Here is an 18,067-nt window from a genome sequence, read left to right as displayed (position 1 = left end):
ACGGGCCTGTACCTTGGCAAGCTGGACAAGGGGCAAAAATGAAGCAGGACTGGTTTTGTCTCCTCTTTTCTCTCCCAGTGAAATGGGCTACACTGGAACTTGGTGTCGTGAGTAAGGGGGTGTGTCTCCACCCTGTCCCTCTTCTCTTCCAGGGGACCCCATTAGCTCCAGCCCACTCCCCTGCCCCTCATCCCAGTGACACTGATTTTATTCATTCATTCAACACATATTTATTGAGCACCTACTATGTGTTATACTTGCTGAGCCTGTCCTGGGTATTCAAAGAGCAGCAAGACAAGGTGAATAAGAGAGAAGAGGGGGTAGGAAGGAAATCTATCTCAGGGAGGGAATGGAGGAATGGAGGGAGTGGAGGCCTCCATGGAGGTTATATGTAAGCAGCAACCGTAGGAGGACGGAGGACCAGGAGGAAGAGTGCTCAAGGCAGAGAGAACAGGCTTTGAGAAGGTTCCCAGGTGAGGGAGAACTTGCTGTGCTCCAGGGAGAGAAAGAGCCCAGTGTGGCTGGAGTCTGTAAGCAAGGAGGGGATTCCTAAGAAAACAGATCGGAGGGGCAGAGGCTATTTTGACCCGGACATTTCTAAGCCAAGGATGTTTTGAATGCAAACATTTTTAAACCAAAGCATGCCAACACTGAAGACATTTTTAGGTGTTTTCCAGCCTGAAATCTATGCATCCAACTTCATTCCTTGCTCAAATGTTTCAATTTTCCCCCTCTGGTACAGCTAAACAGCTTTCTATGTTTTTCCTTCCATTTTAATTTTCCTGAAACTATTTTCATCAGCATCATTCGTCCAGATTTTGCTGCTGGGATTTGATGCGTTCATCTCTTTGGGGGCTGCAGGCTCTTGATACTAGTCTCTGCCATTGTGTGATTGGGTAATTTCATCCGGTTTGGGAAGATTTAAATTAAAACAAAGAAAGATTTGTGGTCAAGATTTGATTCTTCTGTGGGCATTTTAGTCAATAAGGAGTTTCGTTATAGCCAGTTCTAGCCGACCTCAGTGTTACTTCTACCAGTAATATTTTTAGGTGGAGAGTTGTATTTATATCTCAGTTAATCTGTGGGCGGGACCAGGTGGAAGGGGTGGACAGGGAGAGCAGGGTTTGGGGAAGGGTCACCCAGAGTGACCTCGCTGCCATTCCCGCACACTTAGCCTCGCCCCTCCTGGTATTCAAGGCAGCTGCACACAGCCCTGACACCCCTGAGTCTGGCCACTCAGAGTTTGCACAGCGTGGGGACCAGGAACTGGGGTGTTTTCCTTGGGGTTCCCTTCTCCTTTGTCTCCAGGCAGAATGCGCCGAGGGAGGGTCAGGGATGCCCGGCTGAGGTTGGGGTGAGGGTGGAGGGCTGGGAACAGCCCCTCAGCCCCGCCCACCTACAGTCACGTGGCGGAGCCGCCCCGGGGGCGCGGCCCTGGCCGGAGACAGACCCAGACACAGGGCGCTTGTCCGGCCGGCCGGGCCCCACGCTCGGGGTGTGACCCTGGGCAAGGAACAAAGGGGCTTCTGTCTGCGCGGGGCACTGAGCCCACCTGAGCCAGGCCAGGCGCCTGAGGAGTGAAGGAGGTGGCTTGGGCGTGCTGCTAGGGAGAAGCCTTGAAGTGACACAGACCTGAGTGTCAGCTGGGACAAGTCGCTTCCTCTCCTGACCCTGTCTCCTCACCTGTAAAGAGAGATCTCAATCCCAGCCTCCCAGACCCTGCACGTCAGCAGGACCTACTTTGTTGATTGACTGACTAAGCGTTATTTAACAGACACATGGAGTGACTCCCATGTGCTTGCTTGCTAAACACTTCGCAAATGTTGACTCATTTCATCCCCATAACAACCCTCTCAGAGAGTGTTGATTAAAGAAAAAAAGCGTAAGCTTTCAAAAAATTAAAAGTAAGCTGTATTTAGAAGTCTTATTGAGAACTATAGACTGAGGCCTATGGCCTGGGAGCAGTTTTGTCAGACTGGTTTAAACCAGTGTTTTAGCTTATAGTTTATATTGCGGGTAGTGGGGGTTCAGGATGTGCAAAAGACATCAAAGTTGGGGTGTCAGAGTAGACTTGGTTTTAAATCACATAGGCGTAATCACTAGCGCTGTCAGATGTTACCTTATGGGCAGGAAAAGGCAAGGACTGGGGTTATTTATCTTTTAAGGAATAAAGTGATTTAGGCAAGAAGTGTGGGGAGGGGTGTGCAATGTATCGTTTTTGTTTTTATTTATTTATTTGTTTATGAGACAGGGTCTCACCCTGTCTCCTGGGCTAGAGTACAGTGGTGTCATCATAGCTCACTGCAGCCTCAAACTCCTGGGCTCAAGCAATCCTCCTGCCTCAGCCTCCTGAGCAGCTGGGACTACAGGTGTGTGCCACCATACCTGCCTAATTTTTTATTTTTGGTAGAGATGAGATCTCACTCTTGCTCAGGCTGGTCTCGTACTCCTGGCCTCAAGTGATACTCCTGCCTCGGCCTCCCAAAGTGCATTTTGTTTTAAAAGTGTCTTTTAGAGAGGGGTATATTATTACAGAGTCGAGGGCTTTGTGAGACTATGCACGGAGCAGGGATGAGGGAGCGATCATGGCTTCTGATGTTTGCTACTTTGTCTCGTAAGTTTTTTCTTTTGATCACAAATCAACAATTTGGTTGAATTTATAAGACTAAAGCTGCTTGTCTCAGTAGCTAGGAAGGCTCTTTTTTAGGCAAGTTGATAGTTTTTAGTTGTACTGTAAGGAATGAGCATCAGCCCAGCATGCATATCTGTCTGTTAGAAAACACAACAGATTGGACTGCATTTATTTATTTTATTTTATTACTATTTTTTTTGAGACAGAGTCTCACTTTGTTGCCCAGGCTAGAGTGAGTGCCATGGCGTCAGCGTAGCTCACAGCAACCTCAAACTCCTGGGCTCAAGTGATCCTCCTGCCTCAGCCTCCTGAGTAGCTGGGACTACAGGCATGCACCACCATGCCCGGCTAATTTTTTCTATGTATATTAGTTGGCCAATTAATTTCTTTTTTATTTATAGTAGAGACGAGGTCTTGCTCTTGCTCAGGCTGGTTTCGAACTCCTGACCTGGAGCAATCCGCCCGCCTCGGCCTCCCAGAGTGCTAGGATTACAGGCGTGAGCCACCGCGCCCGGCCTGCATTTATTTTTTAATTAGCATGATCTGGGTTGGTTTTTTATTTTGATGTTGTCTTTTTTTGGTACTTAACACTTTACCAGTACTATTACCAGGATATTATAGATTATACTTGGCAGTATATATTTAATAGCATTAAAGTGAGTTATAGATGGAAAAAATGTAACTAATAAAATTGGAATATACATTTGTATTTTTTTATTAATTGTACTAGTTTTTCTTTTTGTATGTATATTAAGTTTTTTATGGACAGCAATTTTGGATTACAGCTGATTGTAAATGTTTTTAGAGAAGAATTTAAAGCAAGAGATGTGGATGACAAAAACTTATAATAGCCATGATTAAAATCTGTCACGTTTAAAAAAAATCTGATGAGTTTTACAAGAAAATTTCATTATTTTTATTATATGTAGTATTTTAGATAACAATTAAAATTACAACTGACAGTGCCACCTTCAGACCTCCAGTCTTTTATACATTTTATATAATTTTTAGAATATATTAGTAACATCTATTTAATATAAGTAGAGAAGATTTAACATAATTAAAATTATGACTAGATTTTGTGAATCTATGTAATTTTTGAAATATTTATATTAATAACCAACTCATAAATGTAACTGAAAGAAGATCTGGTATTATTCATTATTTGACAGTCTTTTTTTTTGAGACAGAGTCTCGCTTTCTTGCCCAGGCTAGAGTGAGTGCCGTGGCCTCAGCGTAGCTCACAGCAACCTCAAACTCCTGGGCTCAAGCAATCCTGCTGCCTCAGCCTCCCGAGTAGCTGGGACTACAGGGAGGCCGCCACCATGTCCGGCCAGTATATATATATATGTATATATATATATTAGTTGGCCAATTAATTTCTGTTTTTATAGTAGAGATGGGACCTCGCTCAGGCTGGTTTTGAACTCCTGACCTCAAGCAATCCGCCCTCCTCGGCCTCCCAGAGTGCTAGGATTACAAGCGTGAGCCACCGCGCCTGGCCCATTGACAGTCTTTTATATAATTAAATAAGTCTAATTATTTAATTTAAAAGACTTAATTTAGGATTTTGATCTTGGAGAAACTTGCCAAAGATGTCAAAATGTTAAAAACATTTGATCAAAACAGGTCATTGTAAAGTAATATTTATTTAACCAGAATGATAATCAAAAGACTTTAAAAGCAATATAGAAAGTTTCTTAGATGTAAAAATTTTAGATTTTTAAAAGTTTTTTGTAAGTAACTAAAAACTTAATAAAGACAACACAGGCTAGACACATGACATGGTGTCTCACACCTGTAATCTTAGCACTTTGGGAGGCCAAGGCTGAAGGATTACTTAAGGCAAGGAGTTCAAGACCATCCTGAGCAAGAGCGAGACCCCATCTTTACAAACAATTAAAAAATTATCTGGACATGGTCGTGTGCACCTGCAGTTCCAGCTACTGGGGAGGCTGAGGTGAGGCAGGAGGATCACTTGAGCCCAGGTGTTTGAGGTTGCAGTGAGCTATGATGATGCCACTGCAGTCTAACCAGGGCAACAGAGCGAGCCCCTGTCTCAAAAAAAAAAAAAAAAAAGGCAACACAAATTATCTTGATAAAACATAAAATCTTTGATTTTTAGGCCAGTTACCAAAAGGCAAAGAAACCCTCTTGTAGTAACTGGTTTTTGTTTTGGTTTTGGTTTTATCTGTCTGGAGAGCTGCATGTTGTCAGAGAGTCAGGGACCTTGTGAACTTATGTTAGCAAGCAAAAATGGGCAAACATGGCTTCTTATGCTTGCTACCTTGTCTCACAAGAGGTACTGTATTAATCCTTATTTTACAGATGAAGAAACTGAGGCACTGAGGTGGCCATGATCACACAGCTAGGAAGTGGCAGAAGAAGGATTTGAACCCAGGCAATATGGCTGCACTGTCCCACTTGTGCAAAGGAAGGGGAAGTCCAGGCACCCGGAGGGGGGAGCGAAGGGGTGTCCTGGAGCAACTCTGCTCAGGGAACATAACTGTACCTTGTCTCCCATCCCAGGGTTGGCCAAGGGTGCAGTGGGAGGCAGAGATGTCAGACTCCACCAGAGGACTCCTGGGATCCAGAGACCCAGGGTACAGGGTGGAGCAGGGACCTTGAGGAGCAGGTCACAGCCCTGCCACTTTGGCCCAGTTGTGGGAACATTCGAGGCTGTGGTAGATTTATTATTCCTTCCACAAGATGGAGTCATACCCTGTGGGGTGCCGGGCTTGGTGCCACATGCTGTGGATGAGCCAGCCCTACCCCAGGAGCCCAAGGTCCAGCAAGACACGAAGTGTGACATGGAAGGGAATGGCATGGGGGCTGTGGCCAAGGGACTGAGGGCAGTGGGAAGCTTCAGGCTTCATGGTGAGCCTAGGAGCATGCGCAGGACTTGCCTGGGGTTGGGGGCACTTCCTAGGCTGAGGACAAGGCAATGGGACAGTGCTAACAGGAGCAGCAGGTGGCCCTGTGACACAGTGTGGCCAGGGGCAGCATGTGGAGGGCTCTGAGGCCCAAGCTCTGGAGCTTGCACTTGCTCTCCTAAATGCATCTCGAGATCTATTTGCCCTTTAGAATCACCTGGGTGCTTTTTATTTTTTTATTTTTTTTTTTTTTTATTTTTATTTATTTTTTTTTTTTTTTATTTTTTCAAAATATGTCACGCAGCAAACCTGGGTGCTTTTTAAAAAGGCAGACACTGGGTCTCTCCCCGGGCTCCTGAATCCATGCCCCTGGGGGTGGGGCCCGGCCCAGGGTAACTGACGAGCTCCCCAGGTGATGCCATTTCCCCAGGTACTTGGGAAGCCTGCTGGGCACGGGGTTCTCACCCTTGGCCGCACATCAGAATTTCCTGGGCAGAAATCAAAAGTCCCAATGTGCAGGCTGCACCCCAGACCAAGCCCATCAGAACGCCCTGGGGAGGAGCTCGGGCTGCAGAAGTTTTCAGGGCTGCCCAGGTGAGTCCAGTGTGTGGCCGTGGTTGAGGAACCTGGGCAGGCCCGTCCCTCACGTCAGCCTCCAGGAGAGCCCTCGTCCTCCCTGATCTCATATGTTTATCTGCTTTTGTCTGTGCTGTCCTTCCTCCCCACCCAGACTGCAAGTGCCATATGGGCCCCTCGGGACTTTTGTTTGAAGCTGGATCCAATAAGCGTTTATTGAGCGAATTCACTGAGCCATACTCTGGGCCAGGCACAAAGGGAGACACTACCCCTATATCACTGCTCCCAGCAACCCCACGAGGTGTATACTATGGGGCCCATTTTACCATCCAGAGAAGTGAAGCGATTGCCCCCAGCTCCGTCCTCTGCCCTGCACTGCCCCGGCCAAGGCCTTCAAGCGGCCTTCTTGTGAGACGCCGCCTGAAGCGCAGAGGGCCTGGGGGGCACAGGATGTGTGGACACGGCCCATCCTCAGGGTGTTTCTTGGAAGCTCTTGACCAGTTTTGAAAAGCCTCCTTCTTCCCAGCCTGCAATGGCTGCGCGCTCCACCCACCGGGCCCTTGATGTGGGCAGTGGCTGCTCCGGGCCAACAAGGTGGGCCGAGGCCGCCCCACCGTCCACCTCAGCCAGTGGGCTTGGAGGCGCTCCCTGCCCTCTGGCCCCAGGCAACCCTGGATTCTCAGGGTCATCCCAGCTTCCCCCTGCCTCCGAGCTGCTGAGGTCAGGAGGGGTTGGGATCCGTTTCTCATACTGAGGAAGGGGAGAGGACCCCAAGGCCTGGTGTGGTGGGCCGGGGTGGGAGGATCCTGCTGGACAGACTAACTAAAAGCTTCAGGAAACGAAGGGTGGGTCAAGGAGACTCGAAGATCTTAATTTCCGCAGGGTTGATCCTGGCTGGTAGTCAGGGCCTCTCCCAGCACCTCTGAATGCAGCTCTTTAAGCGAGAGGGCAGGTAGCCAAGGTCCCAGTGAGGACCCCTGCGTCCAGCCTGTACCTTCCCTTCCGTGGGCCAGTATGAAGAAGTCCTCCCAGCAAGCTGACTACCTTCTAGACCGCTGCTCTTGCAGCTGAGATTCTGGAGAGGGGGCTGCTCCAATTCCCAGCCTTTCCTCCAGCCCCGGCCTCCCTTACGCAGCCCAGGCAGCCCTGTCACGCTGGGTGAGGAGGCTGGAATAATTTCCGTCATGTTGGCAACAAACACAAGCTGGATACAGCTCTGGGCTGGGAGAGATTGGGCACAGCCTGGCAGCCTTGGGAGGCAAGAGGAGGGGGCAGAAGCGGAGGGGCTCAGCCTGGACACAGGACAGGCACCCCCTGTCCTGTGGGAGAGGAGATGGTGAATGATATTTTGGGCATTTTACCCAAGTCTGTTTGTCTTCCTTCTCATTTTGTCCCATTCGTTTCCAATGCACAGTTGCGAGGAAGTTCTTCCTACAGTCTTATCACTGTTCCTCCTGCTGTAACAAATGACATCATGTCTCACGTCACAATGGGCCTTTACAGTTTGTAGGGCATTTGCTTATTACTCTTTTAAAATTTTTTTAAATTTCTTTCATGTTCTTTTTTTTTTTTTTGAGACAGTCTCACTTTTTTACTCAGGCTAGAGTGAGTGCCGCGGCATCAGCCTAGCTCACAGCAACCTCAATCTCCTGGGCTCAAGCAATCCTCCTGCCTCAGCCTTCCGAGTAGCTGAGAATACAGGCATGTGCCACCATGCCCGGCTAATTGTTTGTATATATATTTTTAGTTGGTCAATTAGTTTCTTTCTATTTTTAGTAGAGATGGGGTCTCACTCAGGCTGGTTTTGAACTCCTGACCTTGAGCAATCCACCTCGGCCTCCCAGAGTGCTAGGATTACAGGCATGAGCCACCACGCCCGGCCTCTTTCATGTTCTTGACAATGTCCCAGATGTCGGGTATTTTCTATATATTATTTAATCTTCTCAGATGTTAGCCTTGTGTCAGGGGAGTTATTAGGTATTGTTCTCATTATCCCCATTTTACAGACAAGGAAACTGAGGTGTGGTGAGAAGGGACATGTTTCCAGTTACACAGTTAGTGAGTGGCAGAGTTGTGACAACACATTTGGCTGATTCCAGGTTACTCTAGTGTCCCTGAGTCCCTCCAAAGTGCACCTGCTCAGGTACACTAGCTCAGCCCTCTCCCCTGCCTCCTCCCCTTCCATCTTACCACCACTCAGAGGCAGTGGGCCCAGAGAGGTCATCCTGTCCACGCCCCTGCCTCTAGCCCAGCCCCTGCCTCTAGCCCAGGGTAGGAGAGCCTCTGTGTGGCCTGTATCTGGAGCTCATCTGGCCGTGGTCCGGGAGAGGGTGCTGGAGGGGGAGTCGGGGCAGTCAAGGGTGTCAGCTGCTGCCACTTCTTTTTGAGCAAAGACTTTGAAAGTTTAATGTGATAATCTCATCCTGATTACTGCAAACTGAGGACCTTGGCCTTGTCCAAGAATCCATTCCGACCTCTGGGAGGCTGCGCTGGTCTCCCGGTGCTCCCGCCCCCCATCCTCGTGCTTGCTGGGAGGGGCGGGAGCCTTGTTTGTTTGTTTTTTCTTAGTGGAAAGAAAGTATTTCTGGATAGTGGTAGGGATGATCCCGGCTTCCCTGCTTCAAGACCTTGACGGGGGACCCCAACCCTTCCTTTTCACACCTGGGAATTGAATCTTCCAAAAGGTGTTGCTGGTTAGTCTGGTCGTGAGGCCGGTCAGAGGGCACAGAAAGTCAGCCCAGCCTGGGACCCAGGAAGTCGTCATATCCCCCCACCCGATTTACTGGCTGGGAAACCGAGGCCCGTTGCTGTTGTCTCCATGTCACCTCTGCCCAGAAGCAAACCAATTAGCACCGTGTCTGGTTCTGTGTTCCCAGCGCCTGTCTCATTATTTGGGGATTTATGTTCCGGTCACTGTGAAGGACAACTGTCCGGGTTTCCATTGGGGGGAGCCTGGCCAGCGCCAGAGCCCAGCGGTGGCAGGAGGTGGTGCCGTTCTGCTTGGGGCAGGACGGGGATTTGATTTCAGGGGGATTTGCAACCGGTGGGGAGCCGCCCTGGGCACATGGTGGCTCTGGGCTATTTTAGGAGGCAAAAGGTCGGCGGGGGGGTGGGGTCACAGTGGACTTGGTCAAGGCATGGTGAGTCTGCCCTTTCAGTGGGAGCAGAAAGGACCCATGATGGATGGGGCGGGGCAGGCCCACTGAAGGTTGGGTCTTCTCCTGCCTCCTGGAATCCTGGAGCCCAGAATTGTGCCCTACGTCTCCACCCCCGTCTGGGCTGTGAGCAGAGTGGAGAAGCTGCTTTCGGGGCAGGGGTCTGTGGCCCCTGCTGGGGCTCCTCTGCCATGGGCTTTGCTTCGTCTGGGGCCCTCGGTGCTACTATCACGAACAATTATTTTAACCATCTCATATCTTTGTAGTACAAATGATATTTATTGAGCGCTCAGGGAAGGCCCCTGAAACAGGAAAAAGGACACAGCCTTCAAGCCAGGCACCCCAGCCCCTGTCCTGCATGGGCCTCTTCCAAGCTGGGTAACGATGGGCTGCCTAAGTTTTTCACTTCTCTGAACCTCAGTGTCCCTCCCCCTAAACCGGGGCCAGTAACACCTAATCGATGATGCCCATGTTATTAGTTGTGCACATGTTAAGTCAGGGGACACTCTGCACGGATGATCTCACTTTACTCTCTACACTGGTATGTTTTAATTGCCTTATTTTACAGGTAAGGAAACTGAAGCTCAGAGAGGGGAAGTAACTTGCCTAAGCTCACACAGCCAAAGCAAGAGCTCTCGCACCCACAGGGAGTGTTGGTTCGTTCCTCAAATCTGGCAGTATGTGTCAGTTGCCTTCTGTTTGCCAGGCACAGTTCTAGGGCTGAGGATTCAGCCACAGACGAAACAGAGGAAGAGGAGATAACGGGATGAGACTGGCAGCAGTGAGAACTGGGATGGCCAAACTGGAGACTCAGCAGCTTTATTTAGACTAAGGGTCATTTTCTGGCTGGGGGGAGGGCAGTAACTAGGGGGCCTGAATCCCTCACTGGGCAAGTGGTAGGTGGGCCAGCACCACCTGGCACCTCCAGCTTTCGGGTACTAGGAAGAGATTTTCTGTTTTTTTCTGCCTCCTCACCCCACCTTTACAGGAAAAAAAAGCCACTGGGCATGTTGGGATCAGGCCTTTAGAGGCACCATAGCAAAGAGGAAAGAGAGTCTAGACTTTGGAATCAACCAATGGGGTTCAAATCCCAGCTCTGCCCCTATCTAGCTGTGTTACCTTGAGCAGGTTAATTGACCTCTCAGAGCCTCCCTCTCTTTATCTTCAAAATGAGGAGAGTAATCCCAACCTTGCAGGGTTCTGGGGAGGACGAAATGAGTTGACCAAGTCCCGGGAAGGATTTGGCATACAGAAAGCCCACCACAGATGGCAGGGTTTTGTCTGCGCAGGTCCGGAGTTTAGGGGTGTGTTATTGCTAGGTATCTAGGTGAAGCCACGTCTTTGTGGGTGGCACTAAGCTGGCACCTGTGGTTCTGCTAAATGATTTCAACAGGCTGGGCAGAAGAGGAGAGCCAGCAAGCCTAAACATACGATGTGGTGCTCAGAGTTGAAGAAATCACTCACTCAGGAACTGGGATAGGAATGCTAAAGTCACCAGTGCATCACATGAAAACAGACCCTCAGCTCTCTGTAGAGCTAATTCAAGACTGCATAAAAGTTAAGGGGTGGGCAGCATTAATAGAGAACAGGGCAGAGGCAGGGGAGGGGTTATGTTCACCCTTGTTCTGTTCTAAGGAGGTCATTGAAAGCCTAAATAAGTTCAGAGGATACACCCAGGATAATAAAATACCTGAAAACCATTTAAACCATTATTAAGTTGTTTAGTTTGGGTTGGTTGGTCACCATGCAAGACACTGGACAGAAAGAATTAATAAAGGCCCAGAACTCCCCTGGGAGGTGCTTAGTATAGGGGGGTAACTGAGACAGTGTTTAGGGGAGATAGTTTAATACAGTGTGATAAATGCAGTGTTAGGGACCCACACCAGCTGCCTTGGGAGCACACAAGAAAGGGAGCCACATCCTCAAAGCCTTCCTGGCCACGTTAGGGAAAGAATAGTTGAGGGAAATGGGTCTCTTTAGCTGGGAGAAGAGACCCCGTTGGGAGGAAGCTGCCAGCCGTGTTTAGTTGGCTGTGGAAAGTGGAGTGCATTTTTTCTGTGTTACCAAGGAACAGATCAAGGACCAGCACACGGGCATTATAGGCAAACAGATTCCAGCTCCCCATGTTAATGAGCTAACTGATGATGGAATGGGCCATCTTGTGAAGTAGTGAGCTCCCCGTCATTGGCACATTCAAGCAGAGGCCAGAGAGTAACTTGTCAAGGCTGCTACAGAAGAGACAGGATGACCTCTAAGATCCCTTTCAAGCCTGAGCAACTGCAGTTCTCCATGGACAGCCGCAGGATGTGGGCTGTGTCGGAGAGCAGTGTGACAGGATCAAATTAGAGGATGAGTGTGCTGTGGGATGGTGACGTACACGTGGGGTACCATGACTGTCACCCCTACCCTGGATTTACTTCGAAAAAAATGTTTGGTAACTGCTTTATTAGATATCATTCACATACCATATAAGTCACTCATTTAAAGTGTACAATTTCATGTAGATTTCCTTTTAAAGTGGAAATGATTTCATTCATTCATCAACTAGCATCAACCTTTGTGCTGGTGTTTCAAATAGCTGGGAAATAAAGGCCCTGCCCTCATGGGGGAGACAGGTAAGTGTTCAACCAAAACACTTACAACGTTGAAGGTCCAGGGGGTGTTCCGTGCTGAGGGAACAGGAAGGTCAAGGTCCCCAGGCAGGAGTGGGTTGGTGGGTGCAAGGACCAGGAGGTGCTGGGAGCCTGGGTGGCAGCAGTGGGCAAGGCATGGCCTGCTCTCTGCATGGCCTGGTCCCCACAAGGCCTGCCCCAGCTCAAGGTGGGGTAAGCAGCACTGACACTTCTTTGGCTGCAAGAGCCATCTCTGTCCCCTTTCCTCAGCTTCTGCTCTCTTACCCTGTTATTGCTTTCCCAATAACAGAAAGATGGCAGGAATCTTAGGAGGTTATGCTACCAACCCCTGCCCCCTGCCCTGCCTGGCTGGCTTCATGCCCCTGTGTGTGCCGGGCCCTGTGCATTGGTTTCCTGGGAGGATCAGAAATGACCTCCAGCCCACACATGGGTGACTTCTCCCCAGCAGATTCTGGCTCTCTCTCCTGGCCTCCAGAGATGGTGCCTAGGAGCAGTCTGGGGTCTCCCATTTGGTGCCCAATTCCTGTGTGACTCTGGACCACTCAAGGTCCCCAAAGAAGTTTTCTGGTCCATAAAATGGGGTCAAACCTGTCTAGGCAGAGTGGTTATAGAGCTTGAATGTGATCCCCTCCTGGCACCCAGTAGGTGCTCCATGAATATCAACTTCCTCCTTCTCCCTGAGCTTCCTCTCAAAAGGGGGTCAGTTTTAGGGTAGGTAGCAGTAGGCGGGCAGGGGGGTGGAGGTGGCAGCCAGTTTGGGGTCCCCTTCCTTGAGCTCTGGGAGCCCGCGAGTGCTCAGGACCTGGAGGGCCAGGGGAGGGAGGATACTCACCAGTGGGCCCAGTTCTTCAGCCACGGGGCCCCGGGCCTCCCCTCTCTTCCACCCAGGGAGTCCCTCCGCCGAGCCTCTGTCCCGGCGCCCGCCGGCTCCGCTGGGCGCGCTCTGGGCGGCGGCTCCTGGCACCTGCTCTGCGCAGGGCCGCGGGGGGCGGGCTCGGAGACGCGGCGGCTGTCCCGGGACGCGCGGGGTCCGGGACTGGCCGGCGCGCACCTCCGGGAGCCGCGACCCCGGACCGCCCCGGGCGGCCGGACGCAGCCGCGCTGGGTCGGGAGCGCTTTTCAGGTAGGCGCGGGCCCGACTGGGGGCCGCTCTCCCGCTCCCCATCCCCGACCGCGCGCCGGGCACCGAGCGGGCGGAGGGGCCGCTGGCCGGTCGGGCGAGGGCGGCTCTGTAGGGTTGACGGCAGCGGCGAGGACCCTGCCCTGCTTGGCATTCGGGGGAGGTGGGGAGACAAGGACCGCAACTTAACCGGAAACGGAGATCAGGAGCGGGCCAGCACGGGTGATGGCAAGAACTTCCAGCTCTCATTAGAGGGAGGGGGCAGAGAGGGTGAGCCCCCCCATGCCCACCCCAAGAAGGGGATCATTCACAGGAGAGAAGGGGCTCAGCTAAATAACCCACCTTCTTTTCCTAAAGAGTTTAGAAAATCCAAAAGTCAATCCGCACCTATCCACCCTGGGATGGAAAGGAACGGAAGCCGTGGGGGAGGGGAGAGCCTCCTGTCACCGCTACCCCTCTACTTCAGTCATTCACAGTCGTTGGAGGTCTTCCTGTCCCCCACCCACCCCCACGCGGCGGCCCCCACCCACAATTCCGAACCTGTCCCAGGACCTCCCAACCCCCAGCCTCCTCCCTCTGGCTCCCAGGACTAGTCCCCCAGCCCTGACTTGGGAGTGCTGACTGGCGGGGCTGTCAGAGGCTGCCAGAGGCAGGGAGTGGGGTGTGAAGGAGCCCCCTTCTTGGTCCTGGGGGCTGGGCTGGGAGAGCCGGCTGGGGATGGGGCAGGCTGTGCCGGCACCCTGGGCCCTGGTGTGCCTGGTCGGGACTTGGGGCAGGGGTGTCTCCTTTGCAAACTGAGGTTATCAGGGCAACAATCAGGTTTCCTAGGCAGCATAGGCAAGAAAAGGGGGTACTGAGGCCAACACTGCCCCCCATTCCTACAACCTTAGAGGCGGCTGTTCTGTGTGCCACTGTGGACTGTGCAAGGAGAGATGCAGGTTAGATAGGGAGAGGGACTCCCTTCCTAAGGGTGGGTTGAGGGCCTTTGGGGGAGTCCCACTGGCCAGGAGAGGCAGCCCCTATCTTTGGGGTATCAGGAGGAAATGAGGCCCTCTGGAGCACCCAGACAACAGAGGATGGGGACAGACGGAGCAGACAAGGAAGGAGAGATGGTGGAGATGGTGACCTGGCCTCTGGACCGTCACACTCCCTCACCTCCTGTGCCCTCTTTCTCCCTTCCTTGGAGCTGGAGTGTTGACTTTCACCAGCTCTTAGCCAGCTCACTCCTGAAATCCCCAGCACCCAGAAGTCCCCAGAGGAAGGTAACAGGCTTCCTCTGTCACCAATTGGGATGGGAAGACAGCCATGGCTGCCTTGGGTTTGCCCAGTGGAACCCCTCACCTGGCCCTTGTCACTTGGACCAGCTGTTGTCCAGCCCCAGGGCTTCCTCCTCTGGCAAAGCAGGGGTGTGTGGGCAGGGGGTTGGGACAGCTGACCCCACTCAGTCCACCTCACTCTTTTGGTTCCTTTGGGGGGAATGTCAGGATGTAACCCTAGGTGACCCCAGCTCTTGGGCCTATGGGATAGCTAGGGTGGGTGCCATTCTTTGGTGGCCATGCTGTTCCCCTTCCTTGCCCTGGGAAGCTGTCAGCACTGGGACAGGGCAGTGGGGAGGTGGCAGAGTGGAGAAGCCAAGATGCTCCGTGGTGGCTCCTCAGGGCCACTCCAGAGTATCCAGGCCCAGAGGGCTCACACTCTGCCTAGATAAGAACAGATGAGGCTTCTCTTCTTCCAGATGCTTCTCTCTACAGCTGGGTTGGTGGGAGGGGCAGGATCCCATACTCCTACCTAAGACCCCATGAGTGACTGGGATGGGCTGCCTGGGTCCTTGCCCTCTGTCCCTGCCTCACAGAATGGGGAGACCTGGCCCTACTCACTGCCTCTCCTTTTGACTTGGAGCCTCAGTTGACTCATTTGTAAAGCCTCCAAGGATAGTCCTGAGGATCAGCAGAGGTGATGTTTCTACAGTAGGTAGAAGTTACCAGGCACTCCTGACCCTGCCTTTCTCCCAGGCTAAGGCACAGTCACTTGGCCTCCACCCCCTTCCACCTTAGAAGCAGCTGCTGGGTTGCACTGCAGCTCCGCCTGCAAAGGACCTAAGAGATTAGCTCAGTCCAATCCCTTCTCTTTAAAGAAGGGAAACCAAAGCCCAGAGGGGCAGGGACTGGCCCAAGGTTGGCCAGCCAGCCAGGCTCCCTTCTCATAAGCAGGGCCTGAGACCTGGCCGGGGAAGAGGGTGACATGGGAGAAAATGCCAGAATGTAATTGGGCTCATTAAGGGTTTGGTGAGGGAGCCCTTCATGCTCTGCCAAAGGTTAGGGACAGGCCTAGAACCTTCTTCTCCAGTTACCCCTTTGGGACAATCAGCCTTTTCCTGAGGACCCCCATCCCCAGGCTGCAGCTGAGACAACCCTCTGCTCCCCACTTTATGCCTCCAAAGTCCTTCCCCACCGACCCTCTTTGGATGGGTAGGCAGGGGATCTTACCATCCTACAGTGGCCGAGGACCCCACTGAAACCCAGGGCTCTGAAGTGCATTTGTCACTCAGCCAGAGTGGTGGGAAGGGACCCCAGGGTCTTGCCTGAGTGTTCCCACCACCTCACCCCCAGCTCCATTGTGCTGGCAGCACAGGCAAGACAGGCAGACAGAACCCTGGCCTCCATCAGCTCCCTGGCTCAGTGTGAGCCTGCCTTCAAGTGGGAAGGGGGTCCCTGCCATAGTCCAACCGCCACCCTTCCTGCTGTAGCCTCAGCCCATCTCTCAGGGAAGGTGGGGAACAGAGGGAGATTTATCCCACTTCCTGTAAAAATCCCCACCAGACAGACAGACAGACAGATGGGTACATGTATGCTCTTTTCCTCTGCTTTCACCTTGTCCTTCTTCCCTGCCTCTTTGGCTCTGGCCCCACTCCCTCCTGCCCAGGCTGTGGCACCTCCCTGCCTGGCCCTGGAGGCTGCAAGGGGCTACACAGCCCTGAGCCTCCCAGGGGCCTTTCTCAGAGTCTGTGAACCCCTCCCCACCCAGCCGTTCACATCAGGGCTTGGCAGGCTTTAAGGAGAGGTGGAATAGGCCAGTGGGAAAGGATTTGGGCTGAGTCAGACAAGTGTACGTTCAGGTCCAGCCGCAAAACCTCTCAAAACCTGTCTTCTAATCTTCGAAGTGGAATAACAGGTTAATAATAGTGAAGTTTAAAAGAGATCCTATGCATAAAGCACCAGGCACACGGTAAGCCCTCAATAAACTGGGTTTATTGCCACGCTGCTCTGGGACTCAGTTTCCTCACCTGTTAAAGGCTGTGTGTGGACTAGGTCCTGTCCGAGGGTAGGTGCAGCCAGGGTGAGGCATGCTGGCTTTCAACAGCGGCCAGGATGGGGGGGCTGACCTGCTAACGCTCATGCCTGTGCCTGTGTGTGCCCTAGCAGTCGCCCACACCTCTGAGTTTTCCGACTGGCTCAGCTGGACCCGTGTGGCTCCGAGGGGACAGCTGGGAAGGCTGGTCAGGCAGGGCAGGCCGCGGCAGGCCCTGCTCAGCCTGCTGGGGGGACACAATTAGCCCCGGAATCCAGGCGGCCCTGCGAGCCCAGAGGTTGTATATCACGGAGGTTTAATCAGCTGCGTGGCAGATATTTGTCTGCTCTCTTGGGCCATGTCCTCGGCCCGCATGTCATAAATTGCCCTGAGATTTCAAAATACCCCTGTCCCCGTGCTGGCAGGGCAGGCAGTGCTCCTTGGCATGGCCCCGAAAATCTCATTCCTCTGAAGCCTCTGCCCTGGGGAGTCGGACCCCCTACCCCGAACACTTGCACCTGGGGCCTCCTTCCTGCCTCTCTCTCCCTGCTGGGGAGGGGGCAAGACTTGGAAAGGCAGAGCAGCTGTGATGACCGCCATCTAGAGGTGAGAGGGTGCAGACCATCGCTGGGGGGCTCTATGTGCACTGGGGGGCCTTCTCACAGGACAGCCTAATTGCCGCTTGAGTGTGGAGGACAAGGGTGAGCCCTGCCCAAAGGGTGCTGGGTCTTCGCCTCTTATCTTCCCGCTGGAGGCTCACTGCGCCACCTGGAGGCTATCTCTGAGACTGCATCCCACAGGCGGGATGGGACCCTCAAATCGCCAGGCACCTATGACCACGCAAGGGTCAGACCCAGGGTGAATTAGTTTGTTAGGGCCGCCATAAAAAAGTGTCCCAAACTGGGTGGTACTTAAACACCCGAAGTTTATTGTCTCACAGTTCTGGATGCAAGAAGTCCAAGATCAAGGTGTCAGCAAGGTTGGTTCTTCTGAGGACAGTGAGGGAGAGAATCTGTTCTCCACCTCTCCCCTAGCTTCTGGTGGGTCGCTGGCAATCTTTGGTGTTCCTTGATAGATGCATCACCCCAATCTCTATCTTCATGTTATGTGAGTCTTTCCTGTGTACATGTTTGTGTACAAATTTCCTCTTTTTATAAGGACTAGTCATATGTATTGTATGAGGGGCACACCCTAGACCAGTATGGCTTCATCTTAACAAACAGCATCTTCAATGACTCTATTTCCAAATACAGTCACATTTTGAAGTGCTGGGGGTAAGGACTTCAACAAGTTGAATTTTGAGTGGGGAGCACAGTTCAACGTCCAGCACACAGGGTCTTAAACGTTCAATGACGGTCTCATTCCATGGTATGGGCACAATGACACCTATGCCATGGCACAGCTACAATGTGACATGCACACTGAGTGACACAAGTTCATCTCAACAAACAACGGCATGACAGAGACACTTACTGTGACCAAGGTACTTCCTGACAGGCACACAGGGCAACGGACGAGGTGACTCTACTCGCAAGTTGCAGATTAATAATCGCTGATTCTGTAGGACACAGAGAAGCATTCTGTAGAGATTGGCTCATCTAATCCCCACGGTGTGTGTATGCCTGAGGAACTGTCACGATCACTCCCATTTTATAGATGTACAGTGAGGGAACTGGGCTTGGGTCACCCAGCAGTCGGCCACAGAGCTGAGATTTGAACCCAGGTATGAAGCAGCACAGAGCTCCTGCCCTTCATGGCTGTGCCCCTGTGTCCCCTCCACACACAGGCCC

This window comes from Microcebus murinus, chromosome 18 (assembly GCF_040939455.1).
Source record: "Microcebus murinus isolate Inina chromosome 18, M.murinus_Inina_mat1.0, whole genome shotgun sequence".
In the NCBI taxonomy this organism is placed as follows: Eukaryota; Metazoa; Chordata; class Mammalia; order Primates; family Cheirogaleidae; genus Microcebus; species Microcebus murinus.
The sequence above is the reverse complement of the archived record's forward strand: the minus strand, read 5'-3'. Positions refer to the sequence as shown.